Here is a 23,260-nt window from a genome sequence, read left to right as displayed (position 1 = left end):
AATCATGAAAGAAATTATTTGGGGTTAGTGTCCCTTTAATTCACACACAAAAGCTAGCCTGCAGATTTTTGATTGCAATTTTTGTTGCATGAGTTTAAGTTGGGTGTAAAGTTTTAATTGTTTTTAACACCTTAGGTACCTGAGAGCTCTGTAGTGCTTTGCTGCTGACAGCCAGGAGTTAAACATACAAGTAACATCCATTTCCTTCTTAATACAGGGAGAGTCCACAGCTGCATTCATTACTTTTGGGAAATACAGAACCTGGCCACCAGGAGGAGGCAAAGACACCCCGGCCAAAGGCTTAAATACCTCCCCCACTCCCCTCATCCTCCAGTCATTCTTTGTCTTTCGTCACAGGAGGGGGCCTTTCAGTCTTTTTTAACGTACTCCGCTTACTTCTATTTATCTTCCAATTTGGAAGTGTAGGTATTGGGAGTCTTGGTCGTGTTCAGGTAGGAGTGTCCTTCGTTTGGTCTCGTAGACAGCGGGACTCTAGTCTCAGAGGTTTTTTGGGCTTGTTTTGGGACCAGTGATTTCTCTGGTTTATGGCGTGGGCTCTTTTAGTCATGATTGTTGGACGGTTACTTGGTCCTCCTAACATTTATTTGATCTCTGGTGGGCTGCCCTAAGTTTAAGTTGTTGCACTTTTTTCACCCTGATATTTCTCCTACTGTTCCTTGTTCCCTCGGCAGAATGACTGGGGGATGATGGAAGTGGGGGAGGTATTTAAGCCTTTGGCTGGGGGGTCTTTGCCTCCTCCAGGTGGCCAGGTTCTGTATTCCCAAAAGTAATGAATGCAGCTGTGGACTCTCCCTGTATCGAAGGAAAGGAAATTATCTGGTAAGTCCTAATTTATGTTTTTTAGCTGCCCTAGAATAAGGAGCAAGATTCATTTTGGAAAGTCCTTAAGAAACAGCAGCACAAAGGTTCATTTACTGAACAAACCTCAATTTAGCTGCAAATCTGCATCAAAGCTTTTTGTTTTCACTGAATGACCCGGAAATATCTAACTGAATAGAATAACTGTTCCTTGTGTACAGTCATTACCACAAAAATACATTTATTTTACAACTTCTGGTGTTTTATAGAAGCTGTCTTCTCTCATAGCGTGCCACTCATTTCTTTTAGCACTCTTGTCTAAATTGACTAAAAACCCTAATTGATTAACCTGACTAAATATGCCACAGTTATGTTTTGTAGTCAAGTCATTTTTTTCAGTTGTGACACTTGTTAGATCTCCTGTGTTCGCTAAGTAAAAATCGGTCCGCTTAGCATGCCTATAAATATATGCTTTGTAAATGTTTTGTGTACATTAAGTAGGTCTGTCCGATGAGAATCTATACTGTTAGATAATATATCAAAAACTGACTTTAAAGGGACCCTAAAATGTCTGGAATTGTAATCTAAAATGTTTATTAAATAGTCTAGTCAAAATTAAACTTTCATGATTCCGATAGAGCAGGCAATTGTAAGCAACTTTCTAATTTACTCCTATTATCAATTTTTCTTCGTTCTCTTGGTATCTTTATTTGAATATAAGTTTAGGAGCCCCAGACAATTTTGGGTTCAGCACCTGAGTTGCGCTTGTTGATTAGTGGCTACATTTAGACACCAATCAGAAAGTGCTACCCAGGTGCTAACCAAAAATGGGCTGGCTCCTATGCTTACATTCTTGCTTTCTCCAACATAGGTGTGTCCGGTCCACGGCGTCATCCTTACTTGTGGGATATTCTCTTCCCCAACAGGAAATGGCAAAGAGCCCAGCAAAGCTGGTCACATGATCCCTCCTAGGCTCCGCCTACCCCAGTCATTCTCTTTGCCGTTGTACAGGCAACATCTCCACGGAGATGGCTTAGAGTTTTTTAGTGTTTAACTGTAGTTTTTCATTATTCAATCAAGAGTTTGTTATTTTCAAATAGTGCTGGTACGTACTATTTACTCAGAAACAGAAAAGAGATGAAGAATTCTGTTTGTATGAGGAAAATGATTTTAGCAACCGTAACTAAAATCCATGGCTGTTCCACACAGGACTGTTGAGAGCAATTAACTTCAGTTGGGGGAACAGTTTGCAGTCCCTTGCTGCTTGAGGTATGACACATTCTAACAAGACGATGTAATGCTGGAAGCTGTCATTTTCCCTATGGGATCCGGTAAGCCATGTTTATTACGATTGTAAATAAGGGCTTCACAAGGGCTTATTTAAACTGTAGACTTTTTTTGGGCTAAATCGATTGATATTAACACTTATTTAGCCTTGAGGAATCATTTATTCTGGGTATTTTGATTTAATAATATCGGCAGGCACTGTTTTAGACACCTTATTCTTTAGGGGCTTTCCCAAAGCATAGGCAGAGTCTCATTTTCGCGCCGGTGTTGCGCACTTGTTTTTGAGAGGCATGGCATGCAGTCGCATGTGAGAGGAGCTCTGATACTTATAAAAGTCTTCTGAAGGCGTCATTTGGTATCGTATTCCCCTTTGGGTTTGGTTGGGTCTCAGCAAAGCAGATACCAGGGACTGTAAAGGGGTTTAAAGCTTAAAACGGCTCCGGTTCCGTTATTTTAAGGGTTAAAGCTTCCAAAATTGGTGTGCAATATTTTCAAGGCTTTAAGACGCTGTGGTGAAAATTTGGTGAATTTTGAACAATTCCTTCATGTTTTTTCGCAATTGCAGTAATAAAGTGTGTTCAGTTTAAAATTTAAAGTGACAGTAACGGTTTTATTTTAAAACGTTTTTTGTACTTTCTGATCAAGTTTATGCCTGTTTAACATGTCTGAACTACCAGATAGACTGTGTTCTGAATGTGGGGAAGCCAGAATTCCTATTCATTTAAATAAATGTGATTTATGTGATAATGACAATGATGCCCAAGATGATTCCTCAAGTGAGGGGAGTAAGCATGGTACTGCATCATTCCCTCCTTCGTCTACACGAGTCTTGCCCACTCAGGAGGCCCCTAGTACATCTAGCGCGCCAATACTCCTTACTATGCAACAATTAACGGCTGTAATGGATAATTCTGTCAAAAACATTTTAGCCAAAATGAACCCTTGTCAGCGTAAGCGTGGCTGCTCTGTTTTAGTTACTGAAGAGCATGACGACGCTGATATTAATATCTCTGAAGGGCCCCTAACCCAATCTGAGGGGGCCAGGGAGGTTTTGTCTGAGGGAGAAATTACTGATTTAGGGAACATTTCTCAGCAGGCTGAATCTGATGTGATTACATTTAAATTTAAATTGGAACATCTCCGCATTTTGCTTAAGGAGGTATTATCCACTCTGGATGATTGTGAAAATTTAGTCATCCCAGAGAAACTATGTAAAATGGACAAGTTCCTAGAGGTGCCGGGGCTCCCAGAAGCTTTTCCTATACCCAAGCGGGTGGCGGACATTGTTAATAAAGAATGGGAAAGGCCCGGTATTCCTTTCGTCCCTCCCCCCATATTTAAAAAATTGTTTCCTATGGTCGACCCCAGAAAGGACTTATGGCAGTCAGTCCCCAAGGTCGAGGGAGCGGTTTCTACTTTAAACAAACGCACCACTATTCCCATAGAGGATAGTTGTGCTTTCAAAGATCCTATGGATAAAAAATTAGAAGGTTTGCTTAAAAAGATGTTTGTTCAGCAGGGTTACCTTCTACAACCCATTTCATGCATTGTCCCTGTCACTACAGCCGCATATTTCTGGTTTGATGAACTGCTTAAGGTGCTCGATAGTGACTCTCCTCCTTATGAGGAGATTATGGACAGAATCAATGCTCTCATATTGGCTAATTCTTTCACTCTAGACGCCTCTTTGCAATTGGCTAAGTTAGCGGCTAAGAACTCTGGGTTTGCTATTGTGGCGCGCAGAGCGCTTTGGTTGAAATCTTGGTCGGCTGATGCGTCTTCCAAGAACAAGCTACTAAACATTCCTTTCAAGGGGAAAACGTTGTTTGGTCCTGACTTGAAGGAGATTATCTCTGATATCACTGGGGGTAAGGGCCACGCCCTTCCTCAGGATCGGCCTTTTAAGGCAAAAAATAGACCTAATTTTCGTCCCTTTCGTAAAAACGGACCAGCCCAAGGTGCTACGTCCTCTAAGCAAGAGGGTAATACTTCTCAGGCCAAGCCAGCTTGGAGACCAATGCAAGGCTGGAACAAGGGAAAGCAGGCCAAGAAACCTGCCACTGCTACCAAGACAGCATGAAATATTGGCCCCCGATCCGGGACCGGATCTGGTGGGGGGCAGACTCTCTCTCTTCGCTCAGGCTTGGGCAAGAGATGTTCTGGATCCTTGGGCGCTAGAAATAGTCTCCCAGGGTTATCTTCTGGAATTCAAGGGACTTCCCCCAAGGGGGAGGTTCCACAGGTCGCAGTTGTCTTCAGACCACATAAAAAGACAGGCGTTCTTACATTGTGTAGAAGACCTGTTAAAAATGGGAGTGATTCATCCTGTTCCATTAAGAGAACAAGGGATGGGGTTCTACTCCAATCTGTTCATAGTTCCCAAAAAAGAGGGAACGTTCAGACCAATCCTAGATCTCAAGATCTTAAACAAATTTCTCAAGGTCCCATCGTTCAAGATGGAAACCATTCGAACTATCCTTCCTTCCATCCAGGAAGGTCAATTCATGACCACGGTGGATTTAAAGGATGCGTATCTACATATTCCTATCCACAAGGAACATCATCGGTTCCTAAGGTTTGCATTCCTGGACAAACATTACCAGTTCGTGGCGCTTCCTTTCGGATTAGCCACTGCTCCAAGGATTTTCACAAAGGTACTAGGGTCCCTTCTAGCGGTGCTAAGACCAAGGGGCATTGCAGTAGTACCTTACCTGGACGACATTCTGATTCAAGCGTCGTCCCTTCCTCAAGCAAAGGCTCACACGGACATTGTCCTGGCCTTTCTCAGATCTCACGGCTGGAAAGTGAACGTGGAAAAGAGTTCTCTATCCCCGTCAACAAGGGTTCCCTTCTTGGGAACAATTATAGACTCCTTAGAAATGAGGATCTTTCTAACAGAGGCCAGAAAAACAAAGCTTCTGGACTCTTGTCGGATACTTCATTCCGTTCCTCTTCCTTCCATAGCTCAGTGCATGGAAGTGATCGGGTTGATGGTGGCGGCGATGGACATAGTTCCTTTTGCGCGCATTCATCTAAGACCATTACAACTGTGCATGCTCAGTCAGTGGAATGGGGACTATACAGACTTGTCTCCGAAGATACAAGTAAATCAGAGGACCAGAGACTCACTCCGTTGGTGGCTGTCCCTGGACAATCTGTCTCAAGGGATGATGTTCCACAGACCAGAGTGGGTCATTGTCACGACCGACGCCAGTCTGATAGGCTGGGGCGCGGTCTGGGGATCCCTGAAAGCTCAGGGTCTTTGGTCTCGGGAAGAATCTCTTCTACCGATAAATATTCTGGAACTGAGAGCGATATTCAATGCTCTCCAGGCCTGGCCCCAGCTTGCGAGGACCAGGTTCATACGGTTTCAATCAGACAACATGACGACTGTTGCGTACATCAACCATCAGGGGGGAACAAGGAGTTCCCTAGCGATGGAAGAAGTAACCAAAATTATTCTTTGGGCGGAGTCTCACTCCTGCCACCTGTCTGCTATCCACATCCCAGGAGTGGAAAATTGGGAAGCGGATTTTCTGAGTCGGCAGACATTGCATCCGGGGGAGTGGGAACTCCATCCGGAAATCTTTGCCCAAGTCACTCACCTGTGGGGCATTCCAGACATGGATCTGATGGCCTCTCGTCAGAACTTCAAAGTTCCTTGCTACGGGGCCAGATCCAGGGATCCCAAGGCGGCTCTAGTGGATGCACTAGTAGCACCTTGGACCTTCAAACTAGCTTATGTGTTCCCGCCGTTTCCTCTCATCCCCAGGCTGATAGCCAGGATCAAGCAGGAGAGGGCGTCGGTGATCTTGATAGCTCCTGCGTGGCCACGCAGGACTTGGTATGCAGATCTGGTGAATATGTCATCGGCTCCACCTTGGAAGCTACCTTTGAGACGAGACCTTCTTGTTCAGGGTCCGTTCGAACATCCGAATCTGGTTTCACTCCAGCTGACTGCTTGGAGATTGAACGCTTGATTTTATCGAAGCGAGGATTCTCAGATTCTGTTATCGATACTCTTGTTCAGGCCAGAAAGCCTGTGACTAGAAAGATTTACCACAAAATTTGGAAAAAATATATCTGTTGGTGTGAATCTAAAGGATTCCCTTGGGACAAGGTTAAGATTCCTAGGATTCTATCCTTCCTTCAAGAAGGATTGGAAAAGGGTTTATCTGCAAGTTCCCTGAAGGGACAGATTTCTGCCTTGTCGGTATTACTTCACAAAAAGCTGGCAGCTGTGCCAGATGTTCAAGCCTTTGTTCAGGCTCTGGTTAGAATCAAGCCTGTTTACAAACCTTTGACTCCTCCTTGGAGTCTCAATTTAGTTCTTTCAGTTCTTCAGGGGGTTCCGTTTGAACCCTTACATTCCGTTGATATTAAGTTATTATCTTGGAAAGTTTTGTTTTTAGTTGCGATTTCTTCTGCTAGAAGAGTCTCAGAATTATCTGCTCTGCAGTGTTCTCCTCCTTATCTGGTGTTCCATGCAGATAAGGTGGTTTTACGTACTAAACCTGGTTTTCTTCCAAAAGTTGTTTCTAACAAAAACATTAACCAGGAGATTATCGTACCTTCTCTGTGTCCAAAACCAGTTTCAAAGAAGGAACGTTTGTTGCACAATTTGGATGTTGTTCGCTCTCTAAAATTCTATTTAGATGCTACAAAGGATTTTAGACAAACATCTTCCTTGTTTGTTGTTTATTCAGGTAAAAGGAGAGGTCAAAAAGCAACTTCTACCTCTCTCTCTTTTTGGATTAAAAGCATCATCAGATTGGCTTACGAGACTGCCGGACGGCAGCCTCCCGAAAGAATCACAGCTCATTCCACTAGGGCTGTGGCTTCCACATGGGCCTTCAAGAACGAGGCTTCTGTTGATCAGATATGTAGGGCAGCGACTTGGTCTTCACTGCACACTTTTACCAAATTTTACAAGTTTGATACTTTTGCTTCTTCTGAGGCTATTTTTGGGAGAAAGGTTTTGCAAGCCGTGGTGCCTTCCATTTAGGTGACCTGATTTGCTCCCTCCCTTCATCCGTGTCCTAAAGCTTTGGTATTGGTTCCCACAAGTAAGGATGACGCCGTGGACCGGACACACCTATGTTGGAGAAAACAGAATTTATGTTTACCTGATAAATTTCTTTCTCCAACGGTGTGTCCGGTCCACGGCCCGCCCTGGTTTTTTTAATCAGGTCTGATATTTTATTTTCTTTAACTACAGTCACCACGGTACCATATGGTTTCTCCTATGCAAATATTCCTCCTTAACGTCGGTCGAATGACTGGGGTAGGCGGAGCCTAGGAGGGATCATGTGACCAGCTTTGCTGGGCTCTTTGCCATTTCCTGTTGGGGAAGAGAATATCCCACAAGTAAGGATGACGCCGTGGACCGGACACACCGTTGGAGAAAGAAATTTATCAGGTAAACATAAATTCTGTTTTTTCAAATAAAGATACCAAGAGAATGAAGAAAAATTGATAATAGGAGTAAATTAGAACGTTGCTTAAAATTGCATGCTCTATCTGTATCATAAAAGTTTTATTTTGACTAGACTAACTATTCCTTTAATATGTATTAAAAATGCAATATACTTTTTTCTTGTAATTTAACATTGAAATTTCTGGTTCTTCCAATTTCACTGAGTTTCTATAAAGTAATTGGCACCGCCTTGTTGAAATCCAAGTTTCCTCTTATCAATTTCTTTTGGTGAGGTTAATTAGGGACAAGTATAAAACCGGCAATACACTGTACTGTGGAAACAATGGCTGAGGGAAAGCTTGTAAGATATGAATTTCTTTGTCATATTCTACACTGTCATTATTCACACAGTTCAGTTTTTGGACACACTGTTCCTAATTGTCCTAAGCAAAAGAGTTTGATAAAATTAAACTTCGGTTTCAACATGGTGCTGCCCTTTACTTTATAGAAACTAAAAGAGGTAATTTAAACTAAACCTTTACACTTATTTCTTTAAACTAATTAAAAATGTAATGCATATTATTTTCAGGTTAATCTTTGCTTTGAATATATTTTATATCTGGCATTTATTTACTGTTTAATATCCCTGTTAAGAATATTTAATATATGGATATTAAATGTATGGATATTATTTTTATCAACACAGGGCTTGGTTTATCAAGCCGTTCGCCCCAATACGACTGCAGCTGCTTCCTAACCTCTTCAACTCTTAGATGGAGAATTTCAATCTCTTTGGTCTCGTCTGACCGTTGAGATTGACAAGTCCTAACCGCACATGATTGGCTGTGCGTGGCAAGGGGGCGGTGTTGCACAAGGGTGCAAAATAGTGCTCTGGTGCAATACTGAATTCCAGCAGCGGATTTCTGCCCGCCACAGGCGAGCTGGGACGGACAGGGGCGAATATGTACGCCGCTGTCCTCCATAGCTTGATAAATGGATCCCACAGTGTTTAAGACTGGTTGAGAATCATTGAGCTACACCAGGATGGTTGAGAGTTTTCAGCTGACCGAGACCGACTGCATTGAACATTTAATGATCAGTTGGTTTATTAGATATGTGCTTAGTTCTGGCTCCTGTTGTACAAGTGCTGAGCAATGGGATACACTGATGTGTCTGTTTTGGGACAAACAAGATCCCCTGTAGTTTTGTCTTCTGCTCCTCTTATTTTGCCCGTACAGGCATGTGTCAGTAAATATTTTACTGATTATGGGAAATTACAGATGGGGAGGTACGGAGTAAGTTGCACTTAAATGGAACGTTATACACTAGATTTTTATTTGCATACATGTTTTGTAGATGATCCATTTATATATAAAAGTATAGTTTTCCTTCTTTTTAAATAACATTGCGCTGATTTTCAAACTCCTAGCCAAGCCCCAATGTTTTAGGAGAATACTAATGTATACCTACTCCAGTTTGCTCCTGTTTGTGTAAAGAGTCTCTTCATATGCAGCGGAAGGGGGTTGCTATAGAACCCCTTTCAGTGGGTGTCCCAGCTAACCTTTTAACAGTGCTAAACTGGGAGCTTCTAAGTAAGTTTTTGAATGGTTTTATACTGGATTTTTAGATCAGTAATTGTGCATATTAGTCTTTATAGTAGTGTCTATTACATGCAGTTAAATGAAAATTAGTGTACACTGTCCCTTTTAAAGTGGTGTTGTCGCCCCTGGGCTTTAACTTTCTCAAGTGTGGCCATTGCCAAGTCTCTGTACAGCTCAATCCCATATAAATAAGCTCAACAATGCTCAAATCTAATCTCTAAACATCCATAGAAGTCTTGTTATTTTATACGCAGAGTACTGTTAGACATATGGTGCATTATTGTTCATAAATGATTGATGCTGTACGAAAGTAAGGAAATGAAACATGCATGATCTATTTAGTGCCAGCATTCTACAAGCGTTTTAGTGGATAGGATAGCAAACTAGAATTATTTAGCACATAGGAGTAAAAGTAACTGTGTCATATACACAAGTATTAGGGCCCTTTAGGCACTTTTTTTTATGAATAATCGCATTGTCTGCTTATTGGGGTAAATTTCTTTCTACCTTTTTTTTTTAAACAGGATCCCTGAATACCCAGTCTGCTGCCCTTTTACCTCCTCATGATATATTCTGATATTTAGGATTCATACATTTCAAGATGGTTAATAATAAGATATGACAACTGATTGTTTTACTTTTGTTTGCAAATAGAGCTGAAGCCATCAAAACCATTTGACTTTAAAGGCAACCTCTCAGCTTAAGTAGCAAAACTAATACATTTAGAATTTACAAAAAAGGACGTTTTATTGGTGTTATATTTTAAAAAGTATACAAAATGTATACCTCTTGTAAGGTGGTGAGAGTTCACGAGTCCTGTACTTCTGGGATTCAACTCCTGACCACTAGGAGGAAGCATAGGTTCCCAAAAACTCCAATAGTTTTCTATCCCTACCACCTCACTGATTAGCCAATCTAATCTTTGCCTCCCAGGTGGAAGGCGAAGAATTGAGATGAGTCCTCACACTGATTTGAGGCCCATTTCTCCTGTTAAGTGTGGTCAGTCCACGGGTCATCATTACTTCTGGGATATTATCTCCTCCCCTACAGGAAGTGCAAGAGGATTCACCCAGCAGAGCTGCTATATAGCTCCTCCCCTCTACGTCACCCCCAGTCATTCTCTTGCACCCAACGAATAGATAGGATGTGTGAGAGGACTGTGGTGATTTAATTAGTTTATTACCTTCAATCAAAAGTTTGTTATTTTATAATAGCACCGGAGTGTGTTATTCATTCTCTGGTAGAATTTGAAGAAGAATCTACCTGAGTTTTTTCTATGATTTTAGCCGGAGTAGTTAAGATCATATTGCTGTTTCTCGGCCATCTGAGGAGAGGTAAACTTCAGATCAGGGGACAGCGGGCAGATTAATCTGCAAAGAGGTATGTAGCAGTTTGTTATTTTCTGACATGGAATTGATGAGAAAATCCTGCCATACCGTTATAATGTAAACTCAGCCTTAAATGCAGTAGATGTAGCTGGTATCAGGCTGTCATGTATGTATATTTTACAATTCAGTATTCTGGGGAATGGTACTTCACTGGATTTATACTGTATGCATAGACTTAACCTAATTTGCAGGGACTTGCAATAGGTTTTAAATAACAATTAATTTATTGAGGTTAAACGTTTTTTTGCTGGCATGTAAAAACGTTTATTTCTCTGAGGTACTGGGTGAAAAAATGTTTTGGGCACTATTTTTTCCACTTGGCAATAGTTTTGTTTAATTTAAAGCAGTTCACTGATCTCTCTCACTGTTATGTGTGAGGGGGAGGGGCCATTTTTGGCGCTTTTACTACGCATCAAAAAACTCAGTCAGAGGTTCATTTTCTTCCTGCTTGATCCGGTTCATCTCTACAGAACTCAGGGATCTTCAAAGCCTTTTTTGAGGGAGGTAATCATCACAGCAGAGCTGTGAAGAGTGTAGTTGACTGTGATAAAAAACGTTTATTTGTGTATTTTTTCTGCTGCCAGGGTTAGTTATCCTTTGCTAATGGGAACAATCCTTTGCTAAAATTGTATATTTCTTACAAAGATTTGATGCTATAGCTTAATTATTTTCAACTGTCATAATTTTTTCTGTGCTTCTTATAGGCACAGTTCGTTTTCATATTATTGTAAATTACTTGAAAAAGCATTTCCAAGTTGCTAGTTAATTGCTAGTGTGTTAAACATGTCTGATTCAGAGGAAGATACATGTGCTATATGTGCTAATGCCAAAGTGGATCCCAATAGAAATTTATGTACTAACTGTATTGATGCTACTTTAAATAAAAGTCAATCTGTACAAATTGAACATATTTCACCAGACAACGAGGGGAGAGTTATGCCGACTAACTCGCCTCACGTGTCAGTACCTGCATCTCCCGCTCGGGAGGTGCGTGATATTGTAGCGCCGAGTACATCTGGGCGGCCATTTCAAATCACATTACAGGATATGGCTACTGTTATGACTGAAGTTTTGGCTAAATTACCAGAACTTAGAGGCAAGCGTGATCACTCTGGGGTGAGAACAGAGTGCGCTGATAATATTAGGGCCATGTCAGACACTGCGTCACAGGCGGCAGAACATGAGGACGGAGAACTTCATTCTGTGGGTGACGGTTCTGATCCAAACAGATTGGATTCAGATATTTCAAATTTTAAATTTAAGCTGGAAAACCTCCGTGTATTACTAGGGGAGGTGTTAGCGGCTCTGAATGATTGTAACACAGTTGCAATACCAGAGAAAATGTGTAGGTTGGATAAATATTTTGCGGTACCGGCGAGTACTGATGTTTTTCCTATACCTAAGAGACTTACTGAAATTGTTACTAAGGAGTGGGATAGGCCCGGTGTGCCGTTCTCACCTCCTCCGATATTTAGAAAAATGTTTCCAATAGACGCCACCACACGGGACTTATGGCAAACGGTCCCTAAGGTGGAGGGAGCAGTTTCTACTTTGGCTAAGCGTACCACTATCCCGGTGGAGGATAGCTGTGCCTTTTCAGATCCAATGGATAAAAAATTAGAGGGTTACCTTAAGAAAATGTTTGTTCAACAAGGTTTTATATTGCAACCTCTTGCATGTATTGCGCCTGTCACGGCTGCAGCAGCATTTTGGTTTGAGTCTCTGGAAGAGACACTTGAATCGTCTACACTAGATGAGATTACACTCAAACTTAGAACCCTTAAGTTAGCTAACTCATTTATTTCCGATGCCGTAGTACATTTAACTAAACTTACGGCTAAGAATTCCGGATTTGCCATTCAGGCACGCAGAGCGCTGTGGCTAAAATCCTGGTCAGCTGATGTTACTTCTAAATCTAAATTGCTTAATATACCTTTCAAAGGGCAGACCTTATTCGGGCCCGGTTTGAAGGAGATTATCGCTGACATTACAGGAGGTAAAGGCCATGCCCTGCCTCAGGACAAAGCCAAACCTAGGGCTAGACAGTCTAATTTTCGTTCCTTTCGTAATTTTAAAACAGGAACAGCATCAACTTCCTCTGCACCAAAACAGGAAGGAGCTGTTGCTCGCTACAGACAAGGCTGGAAACCTAACCAGTCCTGGAACAAGGGCAAGCAGGCCAGGAAACCTGCTGCTGCCCCTAAGACAGCATGAATCGAGGGCCCCCGATCCGGGACCGGATCTAGTAGGGGGCAGACTTTCTCTCTTCGCCCAGGCTTGGGCAAGAGATGTTCAGGATCCCTGGGCGTTAGAGATCATATCTCAGGGATACCTTCTGGACTTCAAATCCTCTCCCCCAAGAGGGAGATTTCATCTGTCAAGGTTGTCAACAAACCAAATAAAGAAAGAAGCGTTCCTACGCTGCGTACAAGATCTTTTATTAATGGGAGTGATCCATCCAGTTCCGCGGTCGGAACAAGGACAAGGGTTTTACTCAAATCTGTTTGTAGTTCCCAAAAAAGAGGGAACTTTCAGGCCAATCTTGGATTTAAAGATCCTAAACAAATTCCTAAGAGTTCCATCGTTCAAGATGGAAACGATTCGAACAATTTTGCCCATGATCCAAGAGGGTCAGTACATGACCACAGTGGATTTAAAGGATGCTTACCTTCACATACCGATTCACAGAAATCATTACCGGTATCTAAGGTTTGCCTTTCTAGACAGGCATTACCAGTTTGTAGCTCTTCCATTCGGATTGGCTACAGCTCCAAGAATCTTCACAAAGGTTCTGGGTACTCTTCTGGCGGTACTAAGACCGCGAGGAATTTCGGTAGCTCCGTACCTAGACGACATTCTGATACAAGCTTCAAGCTTTCAAACTGCCAAGTCTCATACAGAGTTAGTACTGGCATTTCTAAGGTCGCATGGATGGAAGGTGAACGAAAAGAAGAGTTCTCTCTTTCCACTCACAAGAGTTCCCTTCTTGGGGATTCTGATAGATTCTGTAGAAATGAAGATTTACCTGACAGAAGACAGGTTAACAAAGCTTCAAAATGCATGCCGGGTCCTTCATTCCATTCAACACCCGTCAGTAGCTCAATGCATGGAGGTGATCGGCTTAATGGTAGCGGCAATGGACATAGTACCTTTTGCACGCCTACATCTCAGACCGCTGCAATTGTGCATGCTAAGTCAGTGGAATGGGGATTACTCAGATTTGTCCCCCACTCTGAATCTGAATCAAGAGACCAGAAATTCTCTTCTATGGTGGCTTTATCGGCCACACCTGTCCAGGGGAATGCCATTCAGCAGGCCAGACTGGACAATTGTAACAACAGACGCCAGCCTTCTAGGTTGGGGTGCTGTCTGGAATTCTCTGAAGGCTCAGGGACTATGGAATCAGGAGGAGAGTCTCCTTCCAATAAACATTCTGGAATTGAGAGCAGTTCTCAATGCCCTTCTGGCTTGGCCCCAGTTAACAACTCGGGGGTTCATCAGGTTTCAGTCGGACAACATCACGACTGTAGCTTACATCAACCATCAGGGAGGGACAAGAAGCTCCCTAGCAATGATGGAAGTATCAAAGATAATTCGCTGGGCAGAGTCTCACTCTTGCCACCTGTCTGCAATCCACATCCCGGGAGTGGAGAACTGGGAGGCGGATTTCTTAAGTCGTCAGACTTTTCATCCGGGGGAGTGGGAACTTCATCCGGAGGTCTTTGCCCAGATACTTCGATGTTGGGGCAAACCAGAGATAGATCTCATGGCGTCTCGTCAGAACGCCAAGCTTCCTCGCTACGGGTCCAGATCCAGGGATCCGGGAGCGGTTCTGATAGATGCTTTGACAGCACCTTGGACCTTCGGGATGGCTTATGTGTTTCCACCCTTCCCGATGCTTCCTCGATTGATTGCCAGAATCAAACAGGAGAGAGCATCAGTGATTCTAATAGCACCTGCATGGCCACGCAGGACTTGGTATGCAGATCTAGTGGACATGTCATCCTGTCCGCCTTGGTCTCTACCTCTGAAACAGGACCTTCTGATCCAGGGTCCATTCAAACATCAAAATCTAACTTCTCTGAAGCTGACTGCTTGGAAATTGAACGCTTGATTTTATCAAAACGTGGTTTTTCTGAGCCAGTTATTGATACCTTAATACAGGCTAGGAAGCCTGTTACCAGAAGGATTTACCATAAAATATGGCGTAAATACTTATATTGGTGCGAATCCAAGAGTTACTCATGGAGTAAGGTTAGGATTCCAAGGATATTGTCTTTTCTACAAGAAGGTTTAGAAAAGGGGTTATCTGCTAGTTCTTTAAAGGGACAGATTTCAGCTCTGTCCATTCTTTTACACAAACGTCTGTCAGAAGTTCCGGACGTTCAAGCTTTTTGTCAGGCTTTAGCTAGGATCAAGCCTGTGTTTAAAACTGTTGCTCCGCCATGGAGTTTGAACTTAGTTCTTAATGTTTTACAGGGTGTTCCGTTTGAACCCCTTCATTCCATTGATATCAAGTTGTTATCTTGGAAAGTTCTGTTTTTAATGGCTATTTCCTCGGCTCGAAGAGTTTCTGAGTTATCTGCCTTACATTGTGATTCTCCTTATCTGATTTTTCATTCAGACAAGGTAGTTCTGCGTACTAAACCTGGGTTCCTACCTAAGGTGGTCACTAACAGGAATATCAATCAAGAGATTGTTGTTCCATCTTTGTGTCCTAATCCTTCCTCGAAGAAGGAACGTCTGCTACACAATCTAGATGTAGTCCGTGCCCTGAAATTTTATCTACAGGCAACTAAGGATTTTCGTCAAACGTCTTCCCTGTTTGTCGTTTATTCTGGTCAGAGGAGAGGTCAAAAAGCTTCGGCTACCTCTCTCTCTTTTTGGCTTCGTAGCATAATACGATTAGCCTATGAGACTGCTGGACAGCAGCCTCCTGAAAGAATTACAGCTCATTCTACTAGAGCTGTGGCTTCCACTTGGGCCTTTAAGAATGAGGCTTCTGTTGAACAGATTTGCAAGGCTGCAACTTGGTCTTCTCTTCATACTTTTTCCAAATTTTACAAATTTGACACTTTTGCTTCTTCGGAGGCTGTTTTTGGGAGAAAGGTTCTTCAGGCAGTGGTTCCCTCCGTATAAAGAGCCTGCCTGTCCCTCCCGTCATCCGTGTACTTTTGCTTTGGTATTGGTATCCCAGAAGTAATGATGACCCGTGGACTGACCACACTTAACAGGAGAAAACAAAATTTATGCTTACCTGATAAATTCATTTCTCCTGTAGTGTGGTCAGTCCACGGCCCGCCCTGTTTTTTATGGCAGGCTTAAATTTTTTTTTTTTTTTTTTTGGATTATACTCCAGTCACCACTACACCCTTGGGCTTCTCCTTTCTCGTTGGTCCTTTGGTCGAATGACTGGAGGTGACGTAGAGGGGAGGAGCTATATAGCAGCTCTGCTGGGTGAATCCTCTTGCACTTCCTGTAGGGGAGGAGATAATATCCCAGAAGTAATGATGACCCGTGGACTGACCACACTACAGGAGAAATGAATTTATCAGGTAAGCATAAATTTTGTTTTTTCCCCCAGAGTGCTGCTACAGAAAGACAGAGGGGATATTTGTAGTATAGGGTAGTGACACAATTACTACCGGAGGAGTTGGTCACAAGCCTGTCACAGGCATTGCGGGGACTGGTCCCTTAGCCTCCTCCATGTACTCCTTACACTTATTCTCTGCTGAGGTGTACACCGTACTGAATGGGGCTTTCTACTGGATGCAGTCTTTTCATCAGGGTGTAAGCTCAGTAATAGAGTGGGTGCAGTTCAGGTAAGTACAGTTTTCATTTTGCACTCACATAGCCCACTGGCTATTAGCAAATACAGTAATATCACATTACATCATAGCCAGGGGACACATTTATTTGACAGATTTACACTGTAGTTTGTGTTACTTTTGTATGATGTTTGTGAGAGTTGGTCGTATGCTGGGAACTTAATGGTAATAAAAGATGGGTTTTTTTGCACAATAGTTTGTATGCCTTTAATGGGAGCTTACAATACAATATTTTTATGTCTCAATACTAGTTATTTTGCACCATCTCTATAGTGCTTATAGGCGTGCTCCAAGCAGTTCAGTTTGTGTTAGTTAGATGTGTTCGCTCACAGTCGCTCCTAGCATTTTAGAGATATTTACAATAGTATACGCTGGCTTATTACGCAGCTAATTTTCACAACAAGCTCCTGAGTCTCGTGTCCGACTAGCTCTTCAAAGCTTCAGTGTTCTTTTTACAATAAAGTGCGCTACTGTTGGAATACTTTGGCAGCATGATAGTTGATCTTTTTTTTCCCCCTGTGCTATCTGCCATCCTTCTCAGTGAGTGTGCTGCTTCTGTAAGAGAGCTCGGCTAACACAATTTCCTATCTCCTGACTTATTTTTATCTTGTCTGGAGGTGGTAAGATTTCCAAATCATCTCCAAGAGTTATTTATTATTATTTTTATTATTATTCTGAACTAGTTTATATTTTTGTTAAATTGTTTATCTAGATTTGCTATCTGTCCCTGATCCCTGAATTATTTTGTTTTTCTATATACAGTTCAGAAATATCTATGGTGTATTAAGTCCTTTAATCTGTCATTTATTATTTTTATCCTTCCAATAAATTGAGCATTCTGGAACTGTCCCCAAATCTTTAACCACGGATCCAGGATTTTGCAATGCTGTTAAAATGTGTATTGTGCAAAATTGTTACTATTGTACCCCAGCACAACTTTGTAATTCTTGTATAATTCACCTGATGCATGCCAACTAATCTAATGCTTCTCTTGTCTGTTTTCCCTCTGTTCATCAGATTTTGCTCCAGAATTTAAAGATTTTGTGCATTCTACTGTGTCTGAAATGGTGGCTATGCCTCCTCCAAATAACCGTAAATTATCTAAGTTTGATAGTGATCCTACTATTTATTTATCTAACCATTCCGGGTTGCAAATGGCAAGATCTAAAGATCTTTTTAAGGATTTAGATTCGGACTCCTCAGATCAGTCTTCTGTGGGTTAATATATTTCTGATGATCAAGGGTCTGTCACTGTAAAAAGGGGATCTCTATAGTGGTGTATAATTCACCATTCCATTTATCTATATGCAAGTCTCTCAGGTTGGGGTGTCTAGAAGAGTGCAAGGAGTTTGGTCTCCTCAGGATTTGAGGTTACCAATAAATGTATTCGAACTCTGAGTGATCTTCAGCGCTGTTCAGCGACTGCCTTTTCTGAAGTAGCAGACTTAACTTTCTCAAATTCTAAAGGGGGCATTATTTCAGCGATACACATTCCAGGCGTAAACAGGGAAGTGGATTATCTTAGTCAACTATCACTTCACACAGGGAAATGGTCACTTAATGCAAATGTCTTCAATCAGGTAGTTTTGAAATAGGTTCTTCCAGAGATAGACTTGATGACTTATCGTCTAAACAACAAGTTTCCCAGATATTTTGTGAGATCAAGGGATCCGCCGCAGGCTGATTTTCTGGATGCTTTAGCGGTTTCTTCGTATTTTCATCCGACATACATTTTTCCTCAAACTGTTCTGCTTCCAATGGTGATAGCTTTAATCAAGCAAGAGTTTGCTCCAGCTTGCCCTCACAGAGCTTGGTTCACAGATTTAGTACAGATGTTGATCTTTCCTCCTTGGTCTCTTCCTTTTCGCCAATACCCATTATCTCAAGGTCCATTTTATTATCTGTATCTTTAGTCTCTCATCTTGACGGCGTGGAGATTGAACGCATAATTTTGAGTCAGTAAATTTTTTTTTACAGTGCTGCTGTAGACTCCTTAATCCAGACTAGAAAATATGTCAAGAGAAAGATCTATCACAAGGTTTAGAAAGTTTCTTCCCTGGTGTGAAAATAAAGGTTTTAATTGACACTCTTTCAGGAGTCCAAGAATTCTGCAGTTTTCCAAGAGGGTTTAGACAAGGGTTTATCTGATAGCTCATTGAAGGGACACATTCCAGCTGTTTTGATCTTATTTCATTAGAAGATTTCTAAATTTACAGATGTTCAGAATTTTGTTCAGGCTTTAGTCAGGTTAAAATTTGTTATTAATAAAAGGATAGTTTACCACAAATTTTTCTCCCCTTTTTAATTTGTTCCCAATGGTCAAGTTTACCTGCTGTAATGTATTAAATTGTTTACAAGTAGTTCCTTTACCCTTATTTAGTCAATTGAAATAGCTGATTTAGCCTGTGGTTTCCCAACCTATACTGAAAGTTTATATACTTAAAGGGACAGTCTACTTAAAAATGTTTGTTTAAAAAGATAGATGATCCCTTTATTACCCATTTTTTTCATAACCAACACTTTTATATTAATATACTTTTTACCTCTGGGATTACCTTGAATCTAAGCCTCTGCAGACTGCCCCTTTTTAAAATGAACTGAGATTAAAGGTGGCCTTCAAGGGCTTAGAATTTAGCATAAGAGCCTACCTAGATTTAGCTTTTAACAAAGAATGCCAAAAGAATGATGATAAAAGTAAATTAGAAAGTCGTTTTAAAAATTGCATGCCCTATCTGAATTATGAAAGTTCAATTTTGAGTAGACTGTTGCTTACCTTAAGTAAAGGTAAAGGGGTGCAGAAGAGTAAAATATGAATATCTTAATTTTCCATTGTTTTCTCTTAGGCCCTGATATTCAAAACCTTTCTGCTCAGGTGAGATATTCTAAAATGATTCTCCACACTGCGAGATCACTAGTGACGTTTTCAAAAAGGCAGATTTAGCTTTACTTCTCCATGGGGCATTCCCTGCATTTCTTTATGTGAAGGAGAGACAAGCCCGGTGCAATATAGCACTGCGTAACATCAGAGTTCTGATGCATTTACACTTTGTGGTTTTTATTTTATATCAATTTACACTTCAGTTTAAATTTTATTTTGTTTAAACTTTGCACTTTATATTTTGTATTTTATTTTGTGTTCAGCAGTGTATTTAGTGATTTTATAAATTCTGATTATAGTGCAGACTTCACAGAGACAGAACTCACAGAATTTTCTAAGAAAAGGGGAGGAACCTGGAAATCACAGAGAGATGAGAGATGCCTTCCTTAGAAAGTAATGAAGCTCTCTGGGATACAAAATTTCACATGGCAGAAAGAAGGTAACTGGAGAACCCCGGGGACTGATATAAAGGCTCAGTTTGCATCAATTCCAAATTAAACCAAAATGTTTTTCCTACAATTTTAACTTGCCTTTGTCTATATTTTAGTCTATATTACTTTTCTGTTAGTTAAAATAAGTCTATTGTGAATTTTGAGCAAACGTCACCTGCGCACCGCTGGCGAAACAAATCAGTAAGCTTCAGAGATACCCTAGGAACTCTCCTGTTCAGCCCAGGGAACTGCCCTGTCCCTCCCACTTTCTGAAAGTGTCTGTTTTAATTTGCAATGTAGCAAATTTAAAGGGACAGTCTAGTCTAAAATAAACTTTCATGATTCAGATAGGGCATGTAATTTTAAACAATTTTCCAATTTAATTTTATCACCAATTTTGCTTTGTTCTCTTGGTATTCTTAGTTGAAAGCTAAACCTAGGTGGTTCATATGCTAATTTCTAAGCCCTTAAAGGCCGCCTCTTCTCTCAGGACATTTTTACAGTTTTTCACCACTAGAGGATATAAGTTCATGTGTGCCATATAGATAACACTGTGCTCAAGCATGTGGAGTTCAGGTGAGCAAGCTCTGATTGGCTAAAATGCAAGTCTGTCAAAAGAACTAAAATAAGGGGGCAGTTTGCAGAGGCTTAGATACAAGATAATCACAGAGGTAAAAAGTGTATTATTATAACTGTGTTGGTTATGCGAAACTGGGAAATGGGTAATAAAGGGATTATCTATATTTTTAAACAATAAAAATTCTGGTGTAGACTGTCCCTTTAATGTGCAATGTAATGTAACAAAACTCTCATCATGCAGTGCTAAATTGCACTGGGCTTGACTCTTTTTCATATATAAAAAATGTGAGAGATATCGCAGTGCAGGAGAGTTACACCTTTTTTTCTTTTGAATATTCAGTGCATTTTCTTTCTTTGTTTTCACATCCAGTCAGGGTGGATTTGATTTAAATCACTATTCACTAGACTTGGTGATTTTCTTCATAAAGTTTTCATTTTTTCAGAATATTTGTTTCCAGTTATAATTGACTGATTTAGTTATTTATCATTAGAAACAAATAGTTATGAAATGATTGTAAGGTTATTCATAATTCCAGCTGTACTTTATTAGAAGTAGAAAATAATCATTACCTTAATTATAACAATTTAGGTAATTAAACTTCTATGATGATTCTGATGGAACATGCAGTTTTAAACAACTTTCCCATGTACTTCTATTCTCTAAATTTGCCTTGTTAACTTGGTATCCTTTGTTAAAAAGCATACCTAGGTAGGCTCAGGTGCAGCAATGCAGTACTGTGAGCTAGCTGCTGATTGGTGGCTGCTAATATAAGCCTCTTGTCATTGGCTCACCCAATGTGTTAAGCTCACAGTAGTGCATTGCTGCTCCTTCAACAAAGGATACTAAGAGAATTAAGCAAATTTCAGAAGTAACGCTAAAGTTTTTTTTTTTTTTTTTTTTTTTTTTTTTACTGTATGCTCCATCTGAATAATTAAAATAACAATTTTGGGTTAATGTCCCTTAAAGTTTATTTCTCAACTTGGCATGTTTTATTTTATAACATTTTGCTGTGAAGAAGAGTCATATTGTTATTTCTGCAGACACAGATTCACAGTTTTGAGAACTACAAAACCAATAATAGGTGATCTGTCCTAGATAGAAACTTACAGAAACCTCAGGGAGGGCATGACATTGTGAATAGATTAATAGAATTGATTTAATAAAATGATTAAACATTACAGCCATAAATATACAGCCTCATGCTTAAAAAAACTAGTCCTTATTTCAGGATGAATAACCTTTGGATCATAGTGTATATTAAATAGAAAACTATCTTTTTGCCTAAAGAGCACTTTATTTTAAAACAACCCTATATTAAATTGAAGAAAATCTAAATTAAAAAAAAAATTTTTTTTTTTTTTTAAATCATTGATTTTTATCTATCCTGCATCCGGTGTACGATTTACGCTGTCCATAGTTAATACGATTTTTTCCTGTGTAAGTTACATACAAATTTTACATTTTTGATGAAATGTAAAATTTGTATGTAACTTACACAGGAAAAAATCGTATTAACTATGGACAGCGAAATCGTAATTTAGGTACACTGGATGCAGGATAGATAAAAATCAATGATTTAAAAAAAAAAAAAAAATTTAATTTAGATTTTCTTCAATTTAATATAGGGTTGTTTTAAAATAAAGTGCTTTTTGAGGCAAAATCTTTCTAAAGATAGTTTTGGTGAACTTTTCGTTACGCATTTTGATGCACCTTAACAATACGTTTTTGTAAGATTTTTAAATTACCAATTGTATTGTGCACTTTAGTAATGTATGCATCTCCTTCCCATACAATAAAGAGAACTGATTTTACCTACAAGCTCAACCCATTTCAATAGGTTGTGGTTTCAAACCACAAAACCAGCTATTTCATATGCACAAATAAACCTAACAATACAATTTCTCATACATTTTATACTCTGCAGCTGATATAACAAGTCATTGGAAATACATTAAGGGAAAATAATTTTAAATTACACAGTCCCTTTCTCCTCCTTGGAACCATAATTTGCTTTTAAGAGTCACTCCGTTTGAACCTATGCATGTCTTTAGACATTCAGCTTCTGTCATGGAAGGTTCTATTTCTCTTAGCTGTTTCTTTGCCTAGTAGCATTTCGGAATTGTCTTCTCTCTCTTGAGAACCTTATCTAGTTTTGCATCAGAATAAAGCTGTTTTAGTAACTAAACTTGCATTTTTGGCAAATGTTGTCTCCTTGGATAACATCAATAGAGAAATTGTAGTTCCTTCTCTTTGCTTTAATCCTAAGAATTCTAAAGAGCCTCTTCTTCATAATTTGGATGTAGTTAGTTTTATCTTCAGGCTACAAAATATTTTAGGCAATTCCTAGTCTGTTCATTAATTTCTCAGATCAATTCAAAGGTCATAAGGCAACTTGAAGGTGGGTGAAGTCTTCCCTGAAGCATATTACTGCTCACTCTACCAGATCAGTTTCCACTTCCTGGACATTTAAAAATGAGGCTTCTGTTGAACAGATTTGCAAGGCAACTACATAGTCATCTCGACATACCTTTACTAAATTCTATCACTTTTATGTTTTTGCTTCTATGGAAGCAGCTATTGATAGGAAAGTCCTCCAGGCAGTATTGTCTGGAAATTAAGTGCCTGCCTTTTTCGATTTTTTTTATTTATTTTGCCCTCAATACTCATGGACTCCACATCTTGAGTATTTGTTCCCAGGAGTAATAGACTCATGGACTCTCACCACTTTACAAAAGAAAGCAAAATGTATGCTTACCTGAAAAATTAATTTCTTTTGAGCTGGTTAGAGTCTATGAGGCCCATCCTATTTGTTGTTATATTAATTGTTCAATTTGGCTGGCAGCAGTTCTAGTTTTGCACCTCATTCCCCTGTTCACCCCTTTCCTACCTTTCTACTTCTCTTTACTTGGCTATACGCAAGACTGGCTAATTACTGAGTTGGGAGGGATGGAATACTCTTGGAGTTCTTTTCTAAATCTCTGCCTCCTCCTAGTTGCCTGGAGTTGAATCACGAGTTATAGACTTGTGGACTC

At 40.3% G+C, this 23,260-nt stretch overlaps 1 protein-coding gene across 4 annotated transcripts in view; it reads left to right on the top strand.

Moving 5' to 3' along the window:
• FCHSD2 (FCH and double SH3 domains 2) overlaps positions 1 to 23,260 on the top strand; it is an 816,168-nt gene that overhangs the window by 267,777 nt on the left and 525,131 nt on the right. Inside the window, exon 1 of one of the 4 annotated variants that reach the window (XM_053708717.1) lies at positions 19,523 to 19,656. The exons of the other annotated variants lie outside the window; for them this stretch is intronic. The gene's annotated coding sequence lies outside the window, so the exon portion shown is untranslated. Of the gene's footprint in view, positions 1 to 19,522; positions 19,657 to 23,260 lie in introns of those variants that run through there. 4 annotated transcript variants of the gene reach the window in all.

Source organism: Bombina bombina, chromosome 3 (assembly GCF_027579735.1).
Source record: "Bombina bombina isolate aBomBom1 chromosome 3, aBomBom1.pri, whole genome shotgun sequence".
In the NCBI taxonomy this organism is placed as follows: domain Eukaryota; kingdom Metazoa; phylum Chordata; class Amphibia; order Anura; family Bombinatoridae; genus Bombina; species Bombina bombina.
This window is presented reverse-complemented; position numbering and strand designations above follow the sequence as displayed.